Source organism: Callithrix jacchus, chromosome 3 (genome assembly GCF_049354715.1).
Source record: "Callithrix jacchus isolate 240 chromosome 3, calJac240_pri, whole genome shotgun sequence".
In the NCBI taxonomy this organism is placed as follows: domain Eukaryota; kingdom Metazoa; phylum Chordata; class Mammalia; order Primates; family Cebidae; genus Callithrix; species Callithrix jacchus.
This window is the reverse complement of record NC_133504.1, coordinates 57,830,599-57,858,373: the sequence shown is the minus strand read 5'-3', so window position 1 is coordinate 57,858,373 and position 27,775 is coordinate 57,830,599. Positions and strand designations below refer to the sequence as shown.

At 39.2% G+C, this 27,775-nt stretch overlaps 1 protein-coding gene and 1 pseudogene across 12 annotated transcripts in view; both read right to left on the bottom strand.

The window, feature by feature from the left end:
* ELF2 (E74 like ETS transcription factor 2) overlaps positions 1 to 27,775 on the bottom strand; it is a 131,571-nt gene that overhangs the window by 94,013 nt on the left and 9,783 nt on the right. Inside the window, exons 2-3 of one of the 11 annotated variants that reach the window (XM_078366486.1) lie at positions 20,120 to 20,204; positions 17,499 to 17,564 (exon numbers count right to left, since the gene is read on the bottom strand). The exons of 9 other annotated variants lie outside the window; for them this stretch is intronic. The gene's annotated coding sequence lies outside the window, so the exon portion shown is untranslated. The remainder of the gene's footprint in view (positions 1 to 17,498; positions 17,565 to 20,119; positions 20,205 to 27,775) is intronic. One more of the 11 variants, XM_035292927.3, reaches the window with a different exon arrangement.
* Positions 190 to 26,970, bottom strand: LOC128931490 (ferritin heavy chain pseudogene; annotated as a pseudogene). Its single transcript, XR_013532735.1, has 2 exons — positions 26,823 to 26,970; positions 190 to 3,042 (listed from the first exon to the last, which is right to left on the bottom strand). The product of XR_013532735.1 is annotated as a ferritin heavy chain pseudogene (transcript).

Below are 27,775 nucleotides of genomic sequence, written 5' to 3'. Positions count from 1 at the left end.
AGATAACAACTAACGAGTTGACTGGAACCTCACATGTACTAACGCTGAATATAAATGGCCTAAATGCTCCACTTGAAAGGCACAGATAGGCAGAACGGATTTTAAAAATTATAAAATGCCGGGTGCTGTGGCTCACACCTGTAATCCCAGCTCTTAGGGAGGCAGAGGAGAGAGGATAGCTTGTGTGCAGGAGTTCGAGACCTGCCGGGGCAATATAGCTAGACCCCATTCTCCACGAAAAGGAAAAAAAAACAAAAAGGCCCAAAAAAAAAAAGCATAAAAAAATTATAAAACAAGTTCTGTGGACTTCAAGAACGGCACCAAACATGGAAGGATTCATGTAAAGTCAAGGTAAAGGGGTGGAAAAAGATATTCCATACAAATAAAAACCAAAAGTGGGCTAGGCATAGTGGCTCACACCTATAATACCAGCTCTTTGGAAGGCCAAGACGAGAGGATCACCTGAGGCCAGGAGTTTGAGACCAGCCTGGCCAACATGGCAAAACCCCATCTCTACTAAAAAGAAAAAAAAAAAAAATTAGCCAGGCATGGTGCTGAGTGCCTATAATCCCAGCTCCTCAGGAGGCTGAGGCAGGAGAATCGCTTGAACCTGAGAAGCGGACGTTGCAGTGAGCCAAGATTGCACCATTGCACTCCAGCCTGGACAAGAATGACACTCTGTCTAAAAAAAAAAAAGTGAGTAGGGCAACCTATTCTTTTACAAGATAAAACAGACTAAAGCAACAACAGGCCACATGCAGTAGTTCACATCTACAATCCTAGCACTTTGAGAGGCTGAGGCAGACAGATCGCTTGAGCCCAGGAGTTCGAGACTAGCATAGGCAACATGGCAAAACGCCATCTCTACAAAAAAATACAAAAATTACCCGGTGTGACTGCCTGCACCTGTAGTTCCAGCTATTGGGGAGGCTGAGGTGGAGGCAGGAGAATCACCTGAACCCAGGAGGCAGAGGTTGCAGTGAGCCAATATCGTGCCACTACACTCCTGCCTGGGAGACTGAATAAGATCTTGTCTCAAAAAGAAAAAAAAGAATATATATATACACACACACACACACACATTAGCCAGGTGTAGCGGCATACACCTGTATAGTCCTAGCTACTTGGAAAGCTGAGAAGGGAGGATGGCTTGAGCCTGGGAGGTCGAGGTTACAGTGAGCCACAATCATGCCACTGCACTCCCACCTGGGCAACAGAGCAAAACCGTTTCAATAAATTACAAAATTAAATTAAAGTACCAACAGTTAAAAAAAAAAAAGCCAGTGAAGGTAACGATAAAGTGATCAATCCAACAAGAAGATATTACAATCCTAAATGTATATGCACCTAACACTGGAGCTCCCCAAATTTATAAAACATTTACTATTAGACTTAAGAAATGAGAAAGACAGCAACACAACAGCTAGGGTACTTCCTTACTCCAATGACAGCACTAGACAGATCATCAAAACAGAAAGTCAACAAAGAAACAATGGACTTGATCTATACTTTAGAATAAATGGACTTAACAAATACAGAATATCCTACCTAAGAACTGAAGAATATACATTTCTCTTATCAGCACATGGAATATTCTCCAAGATAGACCGTATGATAGGCCACAAAACAAATCTCAATCAATTAAAAAATATCAAAAATCTTATCAAGTATCTTCTCACACTACAGTGAAATATGACTAGAAGAAATAAAATATAAAAGGAACACTCAAAACTATATAAATGCATGGAATTAAACAATCTGCTCCTGAATGATGTGTGTGTGTTAATAATATCAAGGTGGAAATTTAAAAAAAAAAAAATTTTTTTTGGTACCAAATTTCTTTATTTGAAGGAATGGTACAAAGAACTTTAAGTGGATGTTTTGGTACAACTTACAGAAAAAGTAAAGAAAACCCCAGGCCGGGCGCAGTGGCTCAAGCCTGTAGTCCCAGCACTTTGGGAGGCTGAGGCGGGTGGATCACGAGGTCGAGAGATCGAGACCATCCTGGTCAACGTGGTGAAACCCCGTCTCTACTAAAAATACAAAAAATTAGCTGGGCATGGTGGCGTGTGCCTGTAATCCCAGCTACTGGGGAGGCTGAGGCAGGAGAATTGCCTGAACCCAGGAGGCGGAGGTTGCGGTGAGCCGAGATCGCGCCATTGCACTCCAGCCTGGCTAACAAGAGCGAAACTCCGTCTCAAAAAAAAAAAAAAAAAGAAAACCCCAATATGCATGCACTGCCTTGGTGACCAGGGAAGTCACCCCGTGGCTATGGGGAAATTAGCCTAAGGCTTAGCTTTCATTATCACCGTCTCCCAAAGTGTGCTTGTCAAAGAGATATTCTGCCAAGCAGGATTGGGGCGCTCCCATCTTGCACAAGTTGGTCACGTGGTCACCCAATTCTTTGATGGATTTCACCTGCTCATTCAGGTAATGTGTCTCAATGAAGTCACACAAATGGGGGTCATTTTTGTCAGTGGCCAGTTTGTGCAGTTCTAGTAGTAACTGATTCACATTTTTTTCCAAATGTAATGCACATTCCATGGCATTCAGCCCGCTCTCCCAGTCATCATGCTGTTTTCTTGTTATCCTGAGGGAAGATGCGGCCACCTCGTTGGTTCTACAGCTTCATCAGTGTCTCGGCATGTTCCCTCTCCTCATGAGATTGGTGAAGAAAGTACTTGGCAAAGTTCTTCAAAGCCACATCATCGCGGTCAAAGTAGTAAGATATGGACAGGTAAACATAGGACGCGTAGAGCTCCAGGTTGATCTGGTGGTTGATGGCGGCCTCTGAATCCTGGTGGTAGTTCTGGCGCACCTGCGAAGGAGATGTGGTCGTTGCAGCGGCGGCTAAGGAGAGGCGGCGGCTGAGGCGGTGGCTTCGTGGCGCTGGAAAGGCGGGGGCCTTGGGGCAGTCCGAGGGCGTGGTGTGGAGGTGACAGAGGGCTGGCTGTGGGCGGCCAGCTGGGGTGGAGACGAGTGCCGGGTTCCCTCCAAGCACTGTTGAAGCAGGAAACCGCGGCAACTCTCGGCTAAGAACGTCTCAAAATTTCTTAAATCAATAATAGTGGCATAAATTATCAAAATTTCTGGGATACCAAAAAAGTAGTGTTAGGAGGAGAGTTTGTAGTATTAAAGGTCTATCATCAAAACATCCGAAAGATCACAAATTGACAACCTAGTATATAACATCTCAAGGAACTAGAAAAACAAAAAGAAACTAAACCCAAAGCATAAGAGCAGAATTAGGCCAGGTGCCGTGGATTATGCCTGTAATCCCAACACTTTGGGAAGCCAAGGTAGGAGGATGACTTGAGCTCAGGAGTTCAAGACCAGCCTGGGTAACATAGCAAGACCCCATCTCAAAAAAAAAAAAAAAAAAAGGCAGAACTAAATGAAACAAACCAAAACTTGAAAAAGATCAATGAAACAAAACATTGGTTCATTGAAAAGATAAATAGAATTGATATACCTTTAGCTAGATTAACCAAGGAAAACAGAGAGAAGATTAAAGTAAACTCAATTAGAAATGAAACTGGGGACACTACACCTGACACCACAGAAATACAAAAGATCATTTGAGACTGTGATGAATAGCTCATGCACATAAACTAGAAAACCTAGAGGAAACAGATAAAGTCCTAGAAACATACAACCCCCCTAGATTAAATGAGGAAGAATTAGAAGCCCTGAAAAGACCAATAACAAACAACGAAATTGAATCAGTAATAACTAAAAAAATTGCTGGCCAGGTGTAGTGGCTCATGCTTGTAATTCCAACACTTTGAGAGGCCAAGGCAGGTGGACAGCTTAAGTCCAGGAGTTCAAGACCAGCCTGGGCAACATGATGAAACCTGTCTCTACTTAAAATACAAAAATTAGCTGGGTGTGGTGGTGCACACCTGTACTACCAGCTAGTCAGGAGGCTGAGGCAGGAGGATCACTTAAGCCTAGGAAGTCAAGGCTGCAGTGAGCCACGACGGTGCCACCACTCCGGCCTGGGCAACAGAGGTGAGGCCCTGTCCCCAAAATAATAACAATAACAACGACAATAAAAATCCAGGGCCAGATAGATTCACCGCTGAGTTCTACCAGACACTCAAAGAAGAACTAGTGCCAATCCTGCTGAAACTATTCCAAAAGATTGAGAAGAGGGAATCTTCCCTAACTCATTCTGTGAAGTTAGTATCACCCTGATACCAAAACCAGGAAAAGATATAACAACAACAACAAAAAAAAATAGAAGAGAAAACTACAGACCAACATCTCTGATGAACATAGATGTAAAAATCCTCAACAAAATACTAGCTAGCCAAATCAAATGGCACATCAAAAAGAAAATACACCATGATCAAGTGGATTTAATCTTAGGAATGCAGGGATGCAAGTCAATAAACGTAACACATCACATAAACAATTAAAAACAAAAACAACATGATTGTTTCAACAGATGCAGAAAAAGCATTCAATAAAATCAAGCATCCCTTTAAGATAAAAACACCCAACAAATGAGGCATATAAGGGAATTAGCTCAAAATAACAAGTCATACACAACAAAGCCATAGCCAACACCATACTAAATGGGAAAAAGTTGCAGGCATTCCCCCTGAGAAATGGAATAAGACAGAGATGCTCACTTTTATCACTTCTTTTCAACATAGTACTTTAAGTCCTAGCCAGAGCAATCAGGCATGGGAAAAAGATAAAGTGCATCCGAATTGGAAAAGAGGAAGTCAAACTACCACTGTTTGCTGATGATATGTTCGTACACCTACAAAATGCTGAAGATTCCTCCAAAAGACTCCTAGATTTGATAAGCAAATTTAGTAAGAGCCTAGGTTATGAAGTCAATGAACACAAATCAGTATACTGCTATACAACAACAATGACCAAGCTGGGAATCAAATTAAGAACTCAATCCATTTTACAACAGCTGCAAAAAATATATAAAATACTTAGGAATATACTTAACTAAGGAGGTAAAAGATCTCTACAAGTAGAACTACAAACACTAATGAAAGAAATCATAGATAACAAAAACAAATGGAAACACGTCCCATGCTCCTGGATTTGAAGAATGAATATCATAAAAATGACCATACTGTCCAAGCAATCTACAGATTCAATACAAATCCTATCAAAATAGCAACATCATTTTTCACAGAATTATAGAAAGAAAATACTAAAATTTATATGGAACCAAAAAAGAGGCTGAATAGTCAGAGCAATCCTAAGCAAAAAGAACAAATCTTAAGGCATCACATTATCGAACTTCAAATTATATCAGATTATAGTTAACAAAACAGCATGGTACTGGTATAAAAGCAGACACATGGACCAGTAGAACAGATTAAAGAACCCAAAAATAAAACCAAATATCCACAACTATCTTCAACAAAGCATAAAAAACACAAATTGGAACCGGGTAGGTGGCTCACACCTGTAATCCCAGCACTTTGGGAGTCCAAGGCAGGCAGATCCACAAGGTCAGCAGATCCACAAGGTCAGGAGTTTGAGACCAGCCTGGCCAACCTGGCGAAATCCTGTCTCTACTAAAAATAAAAAAATCAGTTGGGCATGGTGGTGGGCACCTGTAGTCCCAGCTACTCATGAGGCTGAGGCAGGAGAATTGCTTGAACCCAGGAGGCAGAGGTTGTAGTAAGCCAAGATCGCACCACTGCACTCCAGCCTGGGTAACAAAGCGAGACTTCATCTTAAAAAAAAAAAAAGGAAAAAAAAAACCTTAAACTGAGGAAAGGACACCTATTTAATAAATGGTGCTGAGAAAACTGGCTAGCCACAAGTAGAAAAATTAAACTGGATCCCGTCTCTCACCTTATATAAAAACATCAATTCAAGATGAATCAAAGATTTAAATCTAAGACCTGAAACCATAAAAATCCTAGAAGATAACCTAGGAAAAACTCTTCTGGACACTGGCCTAGGAAAAACCATAAAAGTCCTAGAAGATAACCTAGGAAAAACTCTTTTGGACACTGGCAAAGAATTCATGACTAATACCCAAAAGCAAATGTAACTAAAACATAAATAAATGGCACCTAATTAAACCAAAAATATTCTGTACAGAAAAATAATAATCATCATCATCATCAGAATAAACAGACAACCCACAGAATGGGAGAAAATATTTGCAACCTATACATCCAACAAAAGGACCAATGTCCAGAATCCACAGGGAACTCACACAAATCATCAAGAAAAAAAAAATCCCATGAAAAAGTAGACAAATTACATGAACAAATATTCCTCAAAAGAAGATATACAACTGGCCAACACATATATGAAAAAGTACTCAACATCACTAGTCATTCAGGGAAATGCAAATTAAAACCACACTGACAAAGCACCTTACTCCTGCAAGAATGGCCATTACTAAAAAGTCAAAAGACAACAGATATTGGCATAAACTTGGTGAAAAGGGAACACTGATACACTTCTAGTAGAAATGTAAATTAGCACAACCTATATGAAAAACAGTATGAAGAATACCTTTTTTTTTTTTTTTTTAATAGAGATGGGGTTTCGGGGTTTCACCATCTTGGTCAAGCTGATCTTGAACTCCTGACCTCATGATCCACCCGCCTCAGCCTCCCAGAGTGCTGGGATTACAGACGTGAGTCACTGCGCCAGGCCAGAGATTACTTAAAGAACTAAAAGTAGATCTACCATTTGATCCAACAATCCCACTACTAGGTATATATGCAAAGGAAACAAAGGAAAAGAAGTCATCATATCAAAAAGACATCTGTACATGTATGTTTATTACAGCACAATTTACAATTACAAATATAGATACCTAACCATATGCCTATTGACCAATGAGTAACGAAAATGTGGTGTATATATATTCCATTGAATACTACTCAGCCATAAAAAAGAAGAAAATCATGTATTTTGCAGCAACTTGGATGGAGTTGGAGGCCATTACTCTAAGTGAAGTAACCCAGGAAAGAAAAAAAACAAACACCGTATGTTCTCACTTGGAAATGGGAGCTAAGCTGTGCGTACACAAAGGCATACGGAGTGATATAATGGACTATGGAGACTCAAAGAGGGAGGGCGGAAGTGGGGGTAAGAGATAAAAAGATTACAGATTGGGCACAATGTACACTATTTGGGTGGCAGGTGCACTCAAATCTCAGATTTCACTACTATACCATTCATTCATGTAACCAGTAATCACTTGTACCCCAAAAGTGATTAAAATTTTCTTAAAGAACAACAACAAAAAAAAGAATTAAAAAAAAATTTTTAAAGAACCAAATACAACAAAAAAACAAAAACAATAACAAAGAACAACAAATCCTGGAGAAGAAGAAGACTCTATTTTCAGGGTAACACATCAGATTCAAATGTCCAGTTTTCTCCAACAACTCATAAGGCAAACAAAAAACCAGGGAAGAGCCATTCAAAGGAAAAAATAAATAAATCAACAGAAACTGTTCCGGAAAAAGACCTGATGGCTAATCTACTACATAAAGACTTTAAAACAATTATCTTAAATATGCTCCAAGAACTAAAAGAAGCTTTGGAGAAAGCCAAGAAAACAATACATAAACAAAATTAAAACATCAATAAAATCTGGGAAATTCTGGAGCTGAAAAGTATAATTGAAGTAAAAACTTCACTAGAGAAATTCAAAGGTAGATTTGAGCAAGCAGAAGAAAATCAGTAAACTTGAAGACCAGATACTAAAATTACTGAGTATAAGAAAGAGAAACAAAAAAAGATTGAAAAAAAAACTGAAAAGACCTAAAGGATCTGTGGGATGCCATCAAGCTGACCAACATATGAATTATGGGAGTCTAAGAGGGAGAAAAAAAAGAGTCAGAGAAAATATTTAAAGAGATATTAGCTGAAAACCTCCCAAATTTGATGAAAGACCCTAATATAAACACCTGAGAAACTCAATGAACTCCAATTAAAATGAATTCAAAGAGACACATACCAGCACATTATATAATCAAATTTTCAAAAACTGAACACAAAGAGATGCTTGAAAAGCAGCAAGAGAAAAGATTATCAGCAGATAACTCATCAGAAACTTCAGAGGCCATAAGGCAGTAGGCCGATATATTCAAATTGCTAAAAGAAAAGAACTGCAGTCAATAGAGGTAGCAGGCATCTGCAGTCCCAGTTACTCAGAAGGCTGAGCTGAGGGGATTACTTAACCCCAGGAATTCAAGCCCAGCCTGTGAAAATAGCAAAACCCAGTCTTCAGAAAATGAATAAAAAATATGGCTGGACACAGTGGCTCATGCCTGTAATCCCAGCACTTTTGGAGGTCAGATAACCTGAGGTCAAGGAGTTCAAGACCAGTTTGAATAACAGGATGAAACCCATCTCTACCAATACAAAAAATTAGCTGGGCTTGATGGCATCTGCCTGTAGTCCCAGCTACTCGGGAGGCTGAGGGCAGGACAATCACTTGAACCCAGGAGGCGAAGGTTGCAATGAGCCAAGACTGTGCCACTGCACTCCAGCTTGGGTGACAGAGTAAGACTCCATCTCAAAAAAAAAAAAGGAACAAAAAATAAAGAAAGAAAAAAGCCTGCCCACAAAGTATCCTATATCCAATAAAACCATCCTTTCAAAGTGAGGAAAAAGACTTAAATGTAAAACCCAAAACTAAAAAAATACCTGGAAGACAACCTAGCCAATACCATTCAGGATGTAAGAAAGGGCAAGGATTTCATGACAAAGACACCAAAAGCAACTGCAACAAAAGCAAAAAATGACAAATGGGATCTAATTAAACTAAAGAGCTTCTGCACGGCAAAATAAACTATCAACAAATGGACAACTTAGAGAATGGAGAAAAATTTTGCAAACTATGCAGCCAGCAAAGATCTAATATCCAGCATCTGCAAGGAGCTTAAACAATTATACAACAAAAAAAACAGCCTGATTAAAAGTGGGCAGGCCAGGATCGGTGGTTCACACCTATAATCCTGGCACTTTGGAAGGCCGAGGCAGGTGGATCACTTGAGGCCAGGAGTTTGAGATTAGCACGGCCAATATGGAGAAACTTCATCCCTACTAAAAATATAAAAATGTGATGTCACGCGCCTGTAGTTCCACCTACTTGGATACCTGAAGCTTTAATCCAGGAGGTAGAGGTTGCAGTCGAGATCACACCACTGCACTCCAGCCTGGGTGACAGAATGAGACCATCTAAAAAAAGTGGGCAAAGGACATGAACGGAAACTTCTGAAAAGAAGACATACATGCAGCCAACAATCATATGAAAAAAAGTTCAACATTGCTGATCATTAGAGAAATGCAAACCAAACCACAATGAGATACGATCTAACACTAGTCAGGATGGCTACTGTTAAAAAGTCAAAAAATAAGAGACACTGGTGAGGTTGCAGAGAAAAAGGAATACTTATCCACTGTTGGTGGGAGTATAAATTACTTCAGCCATTGTGGAAGACAGTGTGATGATTCCTCAAAGACCTAATGACAGAAATACCATTCGACCCAGCAATCCCATTACTGGGTATATGCCCAAAATAATAGAAATTATTCTATTATAAAGACCCATGCACATGTATATTCACAGCACCACTATTCATAATGGCAAAGACATGGAATCAACCTAAATGTCCATCAGAGATAGACTGGTTAAAGAAAATGTGACACATATACACCATGGAATACTATGCAGCCATAAAAAGGAATGAGATCATGACCTCTGCAGGAACATGGATGGAACTGAAGGTCACTATACATAGAAAACTAACACAGGAAGAGAAAACCAAATACCACATGTTCTCACTTATAAGTGGCTACAAAATGATGAGAACACATGGACACATAGAGGGGAATAACACACACCGGGAGCATTCTGTGGTTGGAGGGTGGGAGAAGAGAGAGAATCAGGAAAAACAACTAATCGGTACTAGGCTTAGTAGCTGGGTGATGAAATAATCTGTACAAGAAACCTCCATGATACAAGTTTACTTGTGTAACAAACTTGCACTTGTATCCTGAACTTAAAATAAAAGTTAAAAAAAAAAAACAGGCTGGAAATGAAAAGTGGAAAAAGATATTCCACACAAATAATAAGCAAATGACAGCAGGAGTAGCTACACCAATATTAAACAAAATAGACTTCAAATGAAAAAAGTTTATAAGAAACAAGACAGTATATATTAATAAAAGATGCAATAAAGCAACAAAATATAATGACTATAAACATTTATATACCTAATAACAATCAAAATATGAAACAAAAACTAACAGAATTGAAAAGAGAAATAGACAGTTCTACAACAATATCTGGAAACTCCAGTACTCCTCCTTTCAATAATGAATGGAACACCAGACAGAAAACGGGTAAGAAAAGAGAGGTCTTAAATAACACAATAAACCAACTAGACCTAACAGACATATACAGAACACTCTAACAACAACAGAATACACATTCTTCTCAGGGTATGAGGGACATTTTCTATGACAGACCAGTATGATAAGTCACAGATTAAGTCTCAATAAATTTTAAAAGACAGATATCATATTAACTATGTTATCTGATCATAATGGGATAAAGTTAGAAATCAATAACATAAGTAGAACTGAAAAATCCATAAAAAGATGACGGGGTGATGGGTGCAGCAAACCACCATAGCATGTGTGTACCTATGTAACAAACCTGCACACTCTACACATGTACTCCCAGAACTTAAAAGTATAATTTAAACAAAGAAAAAGAGAAAAGAAAAATCTTCATTTCATCTACTTGATTATAAAAAGAAAAAAAGAAAACTCCATATATTACACTCCTTTTTTTTTTTTTTGGAGACGCAGTTTTGCTCTTGTTGCCCAGGCCGGAGTGCAATGACGCAATCTCGGTTCCCTGCAATCTCAGCCTCCTGGGTTCAAGCAATTCTCCTGTCTCAGCCTACTGACTAGCTGGGATTACAGGCATATGCCACCAAGCCCAGTAAATTTTTTTTGTATTTTTAGTAGAGACAGGGTTTCTCCACATTTGTCAGGCGGGTCTCGAACTCCCGACCTCAGGTGATCCACCCACCTCTGCCTCCCAAAGTGCTGGGATTACAGGCATGAGCTACCGCGCCCGGTCAGCACATTCCTAAACGACCAAAAGATTATACACCATGACCAAGCAGAATTTATTCCTGAAATGTAAGGATGGTTTGACATATAAAAATGGATAAATGGCTGGGCACAGTGGCTCACGCCAGTAATCCCAGCACTTTGGGAGGCAGAGGAGGGTGCATAACCTGAGTTCAGGAATTTGAGGCCAGCCTGACCAACATGGTGAAACCCTGTTCTGTACTAAAACTACAAAAATTAGCCACTCATGGTGGCAGGTGCTTGTAGTTTCAGCTACTTGGGAGGCTGAGGCAGGAGAATCGCATGAACCCAAGAGGCAGATGTTGCAATGAGCCAAGATCAAACCACTGCATTCCAGCCTGGGTGACAAGAGTGACTCCATCTCAAAAAAACAAAAACAAAACAAAAAACAGAATCAATGTAATACACCACAGCAATAGAATACAAGAAAAAAAACACATGATCATCTCAATTGACATAGAAAAAGCACTAGACAAAATTTAATCCCTTTCATGGTAAAAACACTCAACAAACTAAGAATAGAAGGAACCTACCTCAATAAAATATAAGCCATATGTGAAAAACTCACAGCAAAAATCACATTCAATCTTAAAAGACTGAAAGCTTTTCATCTAAAATCAGGAACAAGCAAGGATGCCCACTTTCACCATTCCCCCCCACCCCACCCCCAGATGGAGTTTCACTCTTGTCACCAGGCTGGCGTGCAGTGGCGCTATCTCAGCTCACTGTAACCTCTGCCTCCCAGGTTCCAGCAATTCTCCTGCCTCAACCTCCTGAGTAGCTGGGATTACAGGCACCCACCACCACATCCGATTAATTTTTGTATTCTTAGTAGAGATGGGGTTTCATCATGTTGGCCAGGCTGGTCTCAAACTCCTGACCTCAGATAATCCAACCACCTCAGCTTCCCAAAGGGCAGGATTACAGGCGTGAGCCAAAGTGCCTGGCCAAGACTCTGTCTCTTAAAAAGAAGGAAAGAAAAAATTTAATGTACTTTCTGTCTTCAGAGAGTTGTCTGTTCTGTCCTTTTCATATGAATAGAATTATATAATATGTGTAATATGTCATTTGTTGCAGGGGAGACAAGGCCTGGGCTCAAGTGATCCTCCTATTTTAGGCCTCTCCAGTAGCTGGACCTACAGACACATGTAGTCATACCTGGCTAATTTTTTTTTTTTTTTTTTTTTTAGAGACAAGGTTTCATTATGTTGCCCAGGCTGATCTCAAACTCCTGGGCTCCTCCTGTCTTGGCCTCCCAAAGTGCTGGGATTACAGGCCTGAGTCACTATACCCAGCCTAATATGTGGTCTTTTGCAACTGGCTTCTTTCACTTACAGTAAAGTTTTCAAGGTTCATTTACATGTAAGATCTATTAGTATTTCATTTCCTTTTATTGCTGAATAATATCCCATTGTAAGATATATCTCATTTTATTTCTCTATTCATCCACCAATGCACATTTGAGATGCTTCTACATTTTTGCTATTGTGAATGCTACTCTGAAAATTCATGTACAAGACATATGTTTTATGTGAATGTTTTCATTTCTTTTGCATTAATAGCCAGGAGCAGAAGTGCTAGAACATAGTACCTGTATGTTTAACATTCTGAGGAAATGACAAGCTTTTCCAAAGTGGCTACACCATTTCACATTCCTACCAGCAGCATATGAAGATACCCAGTTCTCTACATCCTCACCAACAAAATGTTTTAGGTAATTTGTTATGCAGCAATAGATAACTAATACATCATTTGGTAGATGCAGTATAAATGTCTCTATAAAATTCAACATCCTTTTAAAATTTAAGAAAAAAATTCGGGATTTCCAGCTTTCTGGAATCCCCTCCCACATAGTGGGAGCTTAAAAAAAAAAAAAGAAAGAAAGAAAAAATTTAACCAAGACTCAAAGGCAAGATATTTTAAACTTTCTCCCAATATTAAGGACAAACACATTTACCTACAATTACCACTTTAATTTAATAATTGTACTGACAATCCTAACCAGTTCGGTAAGAAAAGCAAATAAATGGCATAGGAATTGGAAACGATGAAATGACGCTATCCCTGTAAAATAAGACTATCTACATAGGAAATTTAAAATAGTCTTCAGATATCAGAAGAAGTAAGAGGGTTTGCTAAGTCTCTGGACATAAATCAATATATAAAAATCAGCTGTTCTTCTATAGATCGGCAACAAACAAAGTATACTTTTTTAAAAGACTATCATTTACCATAACCACAAAAACTACAGGGTACCTAAAAATAAATCTAACAAAAGGGTGTACATGATTTTTATAAAGAAAATCACAGGCCGGGCGCGGTGGCTCATGCCTGTAATCCCAGCACTTTGAGAGGCCAAGGCAGATGGATTGCTTGAGGTCAGGAGTTCGAGACCAGCCTGGCCAACATGGTGAAACCACATCTCTATTAAAATTAATAAATAAAAAGAAAATCATAAAATTCCCTGAAAAAAATTCTACATGGACAAATACCATGTCCATAGACAGGTATCCTCAATATCTTAGGGATGTCAATTCTCACCAAATGAATCTATTAAAAAATTCAATGTATTTCCAGTCAAAAATCCCAAGAGAGTTTTACAAAAATCTTGACAAAGATAGTAAAAAATGTATGTGGGTCAGGTGCGGTAGGTCACACTTCTCATCACAGCACTTTGGAAGACAGGGGTGGGTGGATCATTTGGGGCCAGGAGTTCGAGACCAGCCTGAGCAACATGGTGAAACTCCAACTCTATAAAAAAATATAAAAAGTAGCTGGGCATGGCCAGGTACAGTGGCTCACACCTGTAATTTCAATACTTTGGGAGGCCAAAGCAGGTGGATCACCTGAGGTCAGAAATTCAAGACCAGTCTGGCCAACATGGTAAAACCCCTAAAAACTCTACTAAAATTACAAAATGTCTCTAATAAAAATACAAAAAATTAGCCCAGCATGGTGGTGGGTATCTGTAATCCCAGCTACTCAGGAGTCTGAGGCAGGAGAATCTCTTGAACCTGGGAGGCGGAGGTTGCAGCGAGCTGAGATCGCACCATTGCACTCCAGCATGGGCAACAACAGCGAAACTACATCTCAAAAAAAAAAAAAAAAATTAGCTGGGTGTGGTGGTGCATGCCTGTAGTCCCAGTTACTGGGGAGGCTGAGGTGGGAGGATCACTTGAGCCCAAGAGATTGAGGCTGCAGTAAGCCGTGATCACAGCAGTGCAATCTACCCTGGGTGACAGAGTGAGACCCTGTCTCAAAAAATTTTTTAAAAGTACATGAATGAGCAAACACCAAAAGTCATTCAAGACCCTCCTCAAGAACTGCTCTAGCTAGTCTATACTAACTAGGCAATAAGGTAATGGTGTAGATATACTCAAATATACCAATGAAACACAATATAGAGGCCAGAAAAAGACCCATGCATATTGAAAACTTAATAATGAAAGACGTAAATTAACATGAATGAAAAAGTTATTTAATAAAGTGTGCTGGCACAAATGATCAGCCCCACAAGATTTAAAATTTTAAATTACCACCTCTCAATCACAAAATAAATTACAGGTGTAGTAAAGACCTAAATATATAAAATGTTCCTAAAAACTAGAAAAAAATATAGAATATCTTCATGAATGCACAGTTAAGAAAAAATTATTAGATGAGACACTGAAAGCAAAAAGCAAAGAATTTTGACTATACCAAAATGGTTTAAATTTTGTTAGTTTATAACAATATAAACCAAAACAAAGTTGAAAAGCAAGAGACTCGCAAAAGTTATTTGCCTCTCCCACCCCCAAATAGGTGGGGAGTGGGGGATTCCTAATTAATAAGAAACATAGGCAATATAAATTCTATTAAAGATTTTTAAATAAATTATATTAAGGCACAGATGGATAAATTTGATATGAGTTCTTGTCAAGGTTCTAGTTCTCATGGGAAATGATGGATTCATGTGTGTTTGTTACATTATTAAAAACAGGCAACAACAGACATGCTAGAGCTATTATTTAAGTGTGTCGTGAATCAATAATTATAAATTATCTACTTTTATATAACTAGGGTCCAAAGAAGGAGGCTTAAAAGGGTACTGATTTTATTAATTTCCCACCCAATATGTGAAAACTGATCATGTGAATTGGTTCTTGAAAGTTTGTCATGAAAATTTAATACCATTTACTAACCCTTTGACAAATTCCTTTTTTTTTTTTTTGAGACGTTCGCTCTTGTTACCCAGGTTGGAGTGCAACTTCCGCCTCCTGGGTTCAGGCAATTCTCCTGCCTCAGCCTCCCGAGTACCTGGGATTACAGGCACGCGCCACCACGCCCAGCTAATTTTTTGTATTTTTAGTAGAGACGGGGTTTCACCATGTTGACCAGGATGGTCTCGATCTCTTGACCTTGTGATCCACCCGCCTCGACCTCCCAAAGTGCTGGGATTACAGGCTTGAGCCACCGCACCCGGCCTGACAAATTCTCTTTTTATAATTTTCCAACAGGTTGTACTTTTTTCTGATTTAACTGATTCTTAATACAAGCCCTAATTTATGCCAAGCTGTATCAGCATGAGGCTCAGTTATCTGACTTGCTATTGCACCAATTCTGAAACACCTAACAGATAAGAAAGAGAAAGGGTGACTCTATTTTATATGACATTCAAGAAAAGATAAAATTACAGGAAAAGAAAATAGATCAGTTCAAAGGATTTAATCTCAATAGGGTACAAGGAAACTCTCAGGGGTGAAAGAAATATTGTATTATCTTCATTGTGGTGGTGACTGCAAAATGGTATAAATTTGCCACTCATGAAAATATAAGGGTGAATTTTACTACATGTAAATTCAAACTCAGTAAACTTAACTTTAAAAAGGACAATGTACAAAATTAGAATCAAGGAGACATCTGTATTCAAATATTAACAGTATTATCAGGACAATGAATTATAACTTGTAGTCTATACCTTTTTTTTTTGAGATGGAGTCTCAGTCTGTTGCCCAGGCTGGAGTACAATGGCTCAGTCATCACTCACTGCAGCTTTAACCTCCCAGGCTCAAGCAATTCTTCCACTTCAGCCCCCACAAGTAGCTGGGACCACAGATATGCACTACCATGCCCAGCTAATTTTTTTTTATTTTATAGAGACAAGGTCTCCTTATGTTGCCCAGGTTGGTCTTGAACTCCTGGGCCCAACCAATTCTCCTGCCTCAGCCACCCAAAGAGCTGAGATTACAGGTGTGAGCCACCAGGCAGAGCCTTGTAATTTACACCTATGTATATTTTAATTCATAGTTCCTGCCTACGGGATCAATGAATTCTCCCCAAAAAAGCTCCATTACCCTTAGTCATTTCATTGATGAAATTAAATATTTTAATAATGAAATCAATGCTTTAAGTACTTCTAATTCACATTTTAACTGTCCTGTTTCTCTTTTGAAATTATCAAGTCTGACAGGAATTATATATATAGTTGATGTTAATATAAATATAAAACATCAATAAAAATAGTCTCATACATTTTTGTAGTTGCTGAAACAAGCCGTTTTATGCATTGTCTTTCTATCCTTACAAAAGCCCTGTAAAATAGACATAATTATCCCCTTTATTACATAAAGACTACTTTGACAGTACTCTGTATACTATGAAAGGATAATAAAATGAAAAGGCCGGGCACCGTGGCTCACACCTGTAATGCCAGCAGTTTCAGAGTCCAAGAAAGGCAGATTGCCTGATCCCAGGAGTTTCAGGCCAGCCTGGGCAACATGGGGAGACCCCATCTCTTTTTTTTTGAGAAGGTATCTCACTCAGTCACCCAGGCTGAAATGCAGTGGCATGATCCTGGCTCACTGCAACCTCTACCTCCCAGGTTCAAGTGATTCTTCTGCCTCAGCCTCCTGAGTAGATGGGACTACAGGTGCGCACCACCACGCCCAGCTAAATTTTGTATTTTTGGTAAAAACGAGGTTTCACCACATTGGTCAGGCTGGTCTTGAACTCCTGACCTCATGATCCACCAGCCTCAGCCTCCCACAGTGCTGGGATTACGGCCAGGGAGACCCCATCTCCACTAAAAATACAAAAATTAGCCAGGCACAGTGGCACATGCCTGTAGTCCCATCTACTCAGGTGGCTGAGGTGGGAAGATCGCTTGAGCCCTGGAGGCAGAGGTTGCTGTGAGCTGAGGTTGTGCCACTGCACTCCAGCCTGAGTAACAGAGGGAGACTGTCTCAAAAAAAAAAAAGGAAAGGAAAGGAAAAAAAGTCTTGGGACCTCCAAACTCACTATGGCAAAGGAAAAGTTAAGCTTGGGAACTGAGTCATGCACAACTGCCTCCCACTTTGTTCCTAAATAGAGAGCTGCAAAGATAAAAGGCCACATACCTCCCCAGGGGGCCTCCTTCACAATTTGCTCACAAGGAAATTCCTTCTGGGCCCAAGATCTTTACCCTAAAACAGAATTCTATTTAATTTCACCCTGACAATATAAATGAAAAGCTTATATTCACAGATTCAGGACAAAGACAGGACTGGAAGTCATCCCTCCACTCACCTGAGACAAAGGCATATTTGACTGCTTCTTCTGTTTACTATATCTTACGTAAAATGCAGATTCACTGAGTGCCAGAAGAATGCACAGTTGACTTTCCCTCTACCCCCTCCTTCTCACAAGCAACAAGTGGATTTAGTGCGATCACAAGAATGCAACCATACTCTCCCTCTTTATTTTTTCTTTCCCCTTTCCCTACTGTCCCCTTTTCCCCCTTTAAATGTTGAAGCCTTCAAAAACCTCTTTGGAAAAGCACAGGTCACAGTTGTTCCTGTGATTCTGTGTTGCTTTTGCCTGGGTGCATCCTCAACCTTGGCAAATTAAACTTCTAAATTCAGACTTGCCTCAGTCATTTTCTTTGTGTTACAATACTGAAGAGTTAGTATGATTTAAGAGTTAAAAGCCTATTGGCCACTGTATCTTCAGAACACAAAAGGTGCTCAATAAGTATTTTTTGTTTTGGCTTTAATGCTGGGGTAGTTACTTAATCTCTTTTAACTTAAATTTTCTCATTCATAAGATAGAACAACTCGAGAAGTAAATATATCTAGTTCTTTTCATTCTTTACATAACCTGGCACACTATAAGCATTAAATGAATTTCATTTAATCTGTTATCATATTTTTAATAATATAAGACCCTAAGATATAAGTTGTGAAAGGGAAAATAAATCTCAGGACCCCCAAATCACTAAGCCAAAAGGAAAAATTAAGCTGGGAACTGTGTCAGGCAAACCTTGCCTCCCATTTTATTCCTAAATAAGATAGCTACAACAATTAAAAAAAAAAAAAAAAAGCCACATACTTCCCTCACAATTTGCCCACTAGGAAATTCCTTGTGGGCCTCAAGATCTTTACCCTAAAATGGTTATGTTAAATTATAACCCTGATAATGTATTTTGATAGCTTATCTTCATGAGTGTAGGAAAAAGGACAGAGCTCTAAGTCATCCCTCAGCAAACCTGAGACAAATGGCTCTGTGATGTAAAAATGCAGATCCTTGGAGCTAGACAAGGCATAAGTGAGACTCCTTTCTCACAAGTAAATTGTGTATTCAGTGAAAGGTTGATCAAAGACTCAAAAGAATGTGACTGCTTGCCTCTTACCCATACCTTTTAAAAATTTCTTCCTCTTCTCCTTTAAATATTGAAGCCCTCAAAATCATCTTTGGAGAGAAATCCACAAACCTAACTCCCAGGTGTGCATCCTTAATCTTGGCAAAATAAACTTTCTAAATTGATTGAGACCTGTCTCAGATACTTCTTGGTTCCCATGGTATAGGGGCAGCATCAGAGCTGTATCATACTGCTAAAGCTTTAGGTGAGGATACAGTACCAGACGTGGTGGCACACCCATGCAGTCTCAGCTACTACAGATACTGAGGTAGCAGGACTGCTTGAGTCCAGGAGTTCCGGGCTGTAATCCACTATAACAATCATATATCCACACAAAGTTCACCATCAATATGGTGACCTCCGGAGAGGGGGATCACCAGGTTGCCTAAGAAGAGGTGAACGAACTCAGGTCAGAAACAAAGCAGGTCAAAACTCACATGCTCATCAGTAGTAAGATCATGCCTGAGAACAGCTCCAGCCTGAGCAATACAGCAAGACCTCATCTCTGAAAACAATAATTTAAAAGGCCAGTATGGTATATCACACCTGTAAGACCAACGCTTTGGGGAGGTCAAGGCAAGAGATTCGCTTGGGTCCAGAAGTTCAAGACCAACTGGGCAAATAATGAGACTGCGTCTCTACAAACAATAATAATAATAAAGATAAAAGTATATAATCTAATTACAACTAATGAAAATTTTAGATGTCATTCTTATTTATTAAAACAAACATTAACACAGCATTTTACAAAAATAGAAAGTAAACTAATAAATTGTTTAAAGAAAGCATTCCTTTTTGAAAATGAGACTGTATGGGTGTACCACCACGTCTGGTATTATATTCTCATCTGAAGTGTTGGCAATGTGATACAGCCCTGATGCTGCTCCTATACCATGGAAACCAAGAAGTTTTTTGAGGAAAACTACGTCTGAGGACTATATATTTGTTGTTGTTGTTTTGTTGCTTGAGACAGAGTTTTGCTCTTGTTGCCCAGGCTGGAGTGCAATGGCATGATCTCAGCTCACCACAACCTTCACCTCCCGGGTTCAAGCAATTCTCCTGCCTCAGCCTCCAAAGTAGCTGGGATTACAGGCATGCGCCACCATGCCCACCTACTTTTTTTGTATTTTTTGTAGAGACAGGGTTTCTCCATGCTGGTCAGGCTGGTCCCAAACTCCCAACCTCAGACAATCCACCTGCCTCGGCCTCCCAAAGTGCTGGAATTACAGGCGTGAGCCACTGTGCCTGGCCTGGACTATATAGTTTTTAACAATTTAGGCTCATAAGCCAGGACTGAAGATAAGTAATTTTGGCAACAAGCACTCATATCATGAGACTTACTTTAGAAATCAGTAATTAATCCAGATGTTTAAAAATGATGGTAGATATTAACAGGATAAGAAAAGTTGCAGGAAAGCTCTTTAATCTGGAAGAGATTTTACAGCTCATTTAGCAAGAAAAAATTGATTGAAAAATTAACTGGAAAATTAAGCAATATAACTTGCCAATCATAAAAATAAGTTTTCAAGAGTCTCATACCATAACTAACAATCTTAAAATCCTTATTTACTCATGGCCTTGACACTGAGTTAAGCAGTTAAGATGTTATTAATCTTATACATATATTCTTATGTGGTATACACATGGTCTCATACCATGACTAATGATATCTTAAATATTCATGGCCTTGACACTGATTAATCCAATTAAGATTAAGATACATGTTCTTAATTTTATACACACACACACACACACATATATATATACTTTTTTTTTTTTAAGACAGAGTCTCACTCCATCACCCAGGCTGGAGTGCAGTGGTACTATCTCAGCTCACTGCAACCTCTGCCTTCCAGGTTCAAGCAATTCTCCTGCCTCAGCCTCCCAAGTAGCTGGGATAACAGGCACATGCCACCATGCCCGGCTAATTTTTGTATTGTTAGTAGAGAAAGGGTTTTACCATATTGACCGGGCTGGTCTCGAACTCCTGACTTCAAATCATCCAACCTCTTCAGCCTCCCAAAGTGATGGAATTTCAGGCGTGAGCCACTATACCCAGCCTTAATCTTACACATATATTTTTATGTGGTGTACACATACAGTGATGCATTGCTTAATGGCAGGAATACCTCCTGAGAAATGCATCCTTAGGTCCTTATGCACTTTTGAACCTAAGGATTTTGTCATTGTGCAAACCTTATAGAGTGTACCTACACATACATAGATGATGTAAGCCTACTTACACACCTAGGCTATATGATATGGCTTACTGCTACCGGTCTACAAACCTGTACAGCATGTTACTATGCTGAATACTATAGATAATTTTAACATAATGGAAAGTATTTGCATATCTAAACACAGAAAAGGTACAGTAAAACTAAGGTATTATAATCTTTTTTTTTTTTTTTTTTTTTTGAGATGGAGTTTCACTCTTGTTACCCAGGCTGGATGGAGTGCAATGGCGCGACTTTGGCTCATGGCAACCTCCACCTCCTGGGTTCAGGCAGTTCTCCTGCCTAAGCTTCCTGAGAAGCTGGGATTACAGGCATGCATCACCACGCCCAGCTAATTTTTTGTATTTTTAGTAGAGACGGGGTTTCACCATGTTAACCAGGATGGTCTTGATCTCTTGATCTCGTGAGCCACCCGCCTCAGCCTCCCAAAGTGCTGGGATTACAGGCGTGAGCCACCGCTCCCGGCCCGGTATTATTATCTTACAGAACTACTGTTATGTATCTGATCATTGACTAAAATATTAATCTCCCTCCCTCATACATACACAGAGGTAAGAAATGAACTTAGATATTTGTGACATCATCAAAATTCCGTATAATTTTTTCTTTTTTGAAACTGGGTTTCACTCTGTTACCCAGGCTGGAGTCCAATGGCATCATATTACAGCTCACTGCAGCCTCAACCTCCTGGGCTCAAGCAATCCTCCTGCCTCAGGCCCCTGAGTAGCTAGGACTATAGGCACATGCCACCATACCCAACTAAGGATTTTTCATTTTTTGCAGAGATGGGGTCTCATTATGTTGCCCAGGCTGGTCTGAAACTCCTGGCTTCAAGCAATCTTCCCATCTTAGCCTCCCAAAGTGCTGGAATTATAGGCATGGGCCACAGTGCCCAGCACTTTGAAGATATTTTGATACTTTCCTTATCAGACATGTTTTGACGTTTTGAGAAATCTTCAACCAAAGAACCTAGACAGGTTCTCACACATAACCTAATCAACAGTGACTTGTTCCACCTGTTTTATGATGGTGAAAATCGAACAGGAAAGTATCATGTAAATATACTCTGGATAGAAATACAAGTCAAAACCACGATAAGCCAGGCAAGGTGGCTCACACCTGTAATCCCAGCACTTTGGGAGGCTGATGTGAACAGATCTCAGGAGCCCAGGAGTTTGAGACCAGCCTAGACAACAACATGAAAAAACCCTGTCTCCACAAAACATACAAAAATTAGCCAGTGTGGTGGCACACATCTGCGGTCGCAGCTACTTGGGAGACTGAGGCATGAGCTGGGGAGGCACAGGTTGCAGTGAGCCATGACATGACTGTTCCACTGCACTCCAACCTGGGCGAAAGAATGAGACCCCATTGCAAAAAAAAAAAAAAAAAAAAAAAACCATGAAATACCCTCTCACACCAGTCAGCACGGCCATTAAAAAGTCAAAAAATAACAAGACCAGCCTGGCCAACATGGTGAAAACCCATCTCTACTAAAAATATGAAAATTCGCTGGGTGTGGTAACAGGCACCTGTAATCCCAGTTACTCAGGAGGCTGAGGCAGGAAAATTGAACCCAGGAGGTAGAGGCTGCAGTGAGTCAAGATTGTGCCACTCAAGATTGTGCCACTGCATTCCAGCCTGGGCAACAGAGCAAGACTCTGTCTCAAAAATATGTATATATATATAATGTAAATATAAATGAAATTAAATGTTTATGAGTTAGAAGGATCAGCATTTAAGTTCTAGATTTGACATCCTATTTGTGGTTTCTTTGACAAGTTACTTAAGTTCTTCGAACCTTAGTTATCTCATCTATAAAATGGAAATAATATCATCTGTGTTAGAGAGTTATTGTCAGGATTAAATATTATAAAACATGCAAAGTTCTTAGAACATGATAGCTCAGTAAATTTTAGCTTTTAATTTACATTATAAATGAACTTTTCACAAAATTTGAAATCTTAAAGTTATGCTAAATTAAGTGATACTCATTAAATGTCCAGATCATTTCTGAAACACTAATTGCTGAATATAAATACGTTTGTGCTTGCCTTCTTGAATCTTATAGAAAGACTGAATATATTTAGGTCTATTAATACACATAAAATTATGTTTTGGAGAATGTTTGTAATAATTATTTAAAAGTCTAGGCATAGTGGCTCACACCTGCTATCCCAGCACTTTTGAAGGCTGGAGCAATAGGATCACTTAAGGTCAGGAGTCCAAGACCAGCCTGAGCAACATGGCAAGACCCTGTCTCTACAAAAAAATTTTTTAATTAGCCAGACCTGGTAGCATGCTCCTGTAATCCCACCTACTCTGGAGGCTAAGACAGGAGGATCATTTGACCCCAGAGGTTCAAGGTTATAATACGCTATCATCATGCTCCTGCACTCTAGGCTGAGCAATAGTGAGAGACCCTAACCCAAAATATAACAAATAAAAATTATAAAAGGATTTCTTTCTTTTCTTTTTAGAGGCGGGGTTTCACCGTGTTAGACAGGATGATCTCAATCTCCTAACCTCACGATCCATCCACCTCAGCCTCCCAAAGTGCTGGGATTACAGGTTTGAGCCACTGCATCTGGCCAATGATTCTCATCTATAAAATACTGATATATAATAGACCAAAATTTCATACTTCCTAGGTTTTCACTAAAAATCAAGGTTCGTAAGTTAGAAATTCTAACTAGTGTATATAATTCTGTATATGAAGTATACCAAAAAACATCATATGGCTTTGATGAGAGAAATTATGAGAAAAGCATAGTAATTCATTATTCACTGAGAAAAAAGAATAACACTGTGTAAATTCAGAGGTTATTTAAGGTTGTTAAATGTAATATTTAGGAAAGAAATAAGATAAAAAGAACTCAGTAAGCAAGAGAGGTAAATGTAAAGAATGTTATAAGGATGTAATTTTGGAAAGGAAGGTTAAAAGGAGAATAACTTTTCAAAATGATGAGGAAAAAAAGAAAGTAAACTGCATCCTAAAGGGAAATGACTGGTTATGTAAGTAAGAGAAAGTATAACGCAAAGCTAAAGGCCCAAGAATGTTCTGGAAGGTCTGATTAAGTTGTGGAAGGTTTGTGAAGGATTAATTTATTAAATAAATTTTGTGTGTGGCTCAGGCCTGTAATCCCAGCACTTTGGGAGGCAGAAACAGTAAGATCACTTGAGCCCAGGAGTTCAAGACTAGCCTGGGCAACATGGTGAAACTCTTGTTTCTAAAAACATACAAAAATTAGCCAGACACACTGGCATGTGCCTGTAGTCTCCACTACTCAGGAGGCTGAGGTGGAAGAATCATTTGAGCCACTGAAGCTGAGCCTGCAGTGAGGTGTGATTGTAGTGGAGACAGAGCGAGTCTCTATATCAAAAAAAAGGAAGAAGGGAAAAAGAGAGAGGGAGAAAGAGAAAGAAAGGAAAAAGAGAGAAAGAAAAAAAATACTAAAAATACAAAAAGTAGCTGAGTGTGCTGCCGTGCACCTGTAAATCCCAGCTGTTTGGAAGGCTGAAACACAAGAATCACTTGAACCTGGGAGGCGGAGGTTACAGTGAGCTGACATCACGTCACTCCACTCCAGCCTGGGCAACAGAGTGAAACTCCATCTCAAAAATAAATTTTAAAAATATCTGCAATCAGATTCATAGAAAAGACCTGTACTCTTAAATATACATTTCTAAGAACTTTAAGCTTAATGGACTAAATATGTTCCACAATTCTAATGAAGAAACTGATTAGCTGGAGAAACTGCTAATTAAGAATAACACAAAATATGAGATTAAATAATCAATGATGTTTTTGACTTTTATATGAAACATTGTTGGTTCTTTAATGTTTTGTTTTCCAGATCTAAGAAAACTTATTCTCTTAAAGTATCAATCATTTGCAGTAATTTGGTAAGATAATACTTCTCTCAACAAAAGCAGAAGCATTTACTTTTTCTCCCTACTTGATCCCTCCCCCTCCAAAATTCAGAAACTGTTCATGAGTCTTATTTTTATGATAATATAGTTGTTTGCATAAATTCAATAAAAATCTGTTCTCCTTATTGCAGGATACAATTGGAAACATTAGTTATATTACCAAAGCTTTGACTGGAATATGATATTTAAGGATCTGCATGGAATGTCTAGGTTCAAGAGTTCCCATCCTTACAGCGAGAGAATCTGTCATTTTTTGGCCAGTCCAGGAACCTTAAGGTTGTAGGCCAAATCTAATGCCTGCTTTGGTTTGGCTTCCTGGTCTTGAAAGGTTTATAAATCTGAGATTTCTTTGTGGCCAACAGCTGCACTTATGTAAATGATCAGACAAAAACACTGATAAAACTATTTTGTAAAAAAATTTATCTGATTCTGATTATCTTTGGTAGAGGGATAACTATAAAGAGAAAAGTTATGTTTCTACAGAAAAGTTATGTTTCTAAAGAAAAGCTTAAAAATACATTTATCTGATTCTGATTATCTTTGGTAGAGGGATGACTATAAAGAGAAAAGTTATGTTTCTAGAGAAAAGTTATGTTTCTAAAGAAAAGCTTAAAAATACATATATATTTATTTAAAAATTTTTAAAAGACCGGGCATAGTGGTTCAAGCCTGTAATCCAAGCATTTTGGAGACCAAGGCGGGCGGAACACCTGAGGTCAGGAGTTCAAGACCAGCCTGACCAACATGGTGAAACCCCATCTTAAAAAAAAAAAAAAAATTTTTTTTTAAAAAAAAAGAGAAGAAAAGCTACCTGCACAGTGGCCAGCACAGTGGCTCATGCCTGTAACCCCAGCACTTTGGGAGACCAAGGCAGGCGGATCACAAGGTCAAGAGATAGAGATCATTCTGGCCAACATGGTGAAACCCCGTCTCTACTAAAAATACAAAAATTAGCTGGGCATGGTGGTATGCACCTGTAGTACCCACTACTCGGGAAGCTGAGGCAGGAGAATTGCTTGAACCCAGGAGGTGGAGGTTGCAGTGAGCCAAGATCACGCCACTGCACTCCAGCCTGGCGCCTGGTGACAGAGGGAGACTGTCTTAAAAAAAAAAAAAAGAAAGAAAAGCTACCTGTATGTATCTGTTATTAGACTATAGTCCTGTATATTGTATTTGAGATTCTAAATTCTTCTAGGCCTAGATTCTAAATTCTTCTAGGTTCCTTCAATCCAACTTTCTTCCATAGAATTATTAAAACAGAAATGTCTCTGCTCCTGAAGCCCTATAAGATGAAACTTGATGAATTTTAAGGGGTAAGTCGGGTCCTCGATATCTGAGCCACACAGAAAAGTTCACCAAACTGCCCAATGCCTTTAACCAGAGACATTCAAACTGCAAGACAGGATGAGAAGTAGAGGGTTCCACACTGTAGACAGCTTTTCCCAAGACAACTGAACAAGAGGAGACTCTTACCCCTCTTAACACGTAACTTTTTCACTTGGCAAGGTAATGTTGTAATTGAAATTTCATAATCAGTAGCTTCCACTGGTAACTTGAAAGAACCTAAGAGATCCTTCAGTCCACCTAGTGGGTGGACTCTGACAACATCCTTAATAAAATTATTCACTCTGCTTTAATTCAACCCAGTTATGGAATACCAAATGATAAAATTGCTCTGCATTAGCTATTGGTTAAGTAATGTCTGTGCTATTACTAATACTACATGATGTACCTAGATAAATTCCTTTTTTTTTTAAAGACAGGGTTTCACCATATTGGTCAGGCTGGTCTCTTAACTCCTGACCTCAGGTGATCTGCCTGCCTCAGCCTCCTGAAGTGCTGGGATTATGAGTGAGCCACCACGCCCGGCTTACCTGGATAAATTCCTTTGAGAAAGTTGAGACTCATATACAAAATAAGAAAACAGAACACGTGGTTACAACAGGTCTGATCTAGTATTCCATGGTCACTTGGTTTATTCAACTGATTGCCTTTACGTCTAACTTCATGGCTGAAAACCATTATGTAAACTGGTATTACCATATTACTATTAATCTTACTTAGTATTTTCTTTTTAAACTTTGTACATGTTATTTGTTATATTTCTATAGAAGTACTACTCCCAGCACAATTATGCTGGGCTGGCCCTACACCTTGAGATGATAGCCAACATTTGGGGAACAGATACAAACTCATCTTAATAATGGATTCCCAGCAGACTTAGCCTGAGAATCACTCCCTCCAAACTTTTCTTGTTGCTCAAACATGACTGAAAGGGTCCTGACACTGACTCCTAGTTTGACAAGCATTCCCTCCAACATGGGACCATACCAACAACCCAGAACAGATCCATTCTGGCACGTAAAGATAAGTAAAACCTAACTACAAGATGACTGGTCAGTGATGCTTTCAAAGAAAACTCTTTGTTTTGCTTTTTAAAGACAGGGTCTTGCCATGTTGCCCAGGCGGGTCTCAAACTCCTGGGCTCAAGCAATCCTCCAGTCTCTGCTTCCCAAAGTGCTAGGATTACAGGCATGAGGCACCATGCCTGGGCCTAAAGAAAAATGTTGATCAAAAGGGGAAGAAGTGAAAGTTGTTAGAATTAAAATTAAGTCATTTGTGCTAAAAGCCCTGACATATGGAGCCTGGGAAGGCCATGAAAGGAGGTTTCTCATGCATGAATACCTGATTTAAAAAAACACATACAACTATTGCCTGTGGCTCATGCCTGTAATCCCAGCACTTTCAAAGGCCAAGGCAGGCAGACCACTTGAGGTCAGGAGTTCGAGAGCAGCCTGGCCAACATGGTGAAACCCCATTTCTACTG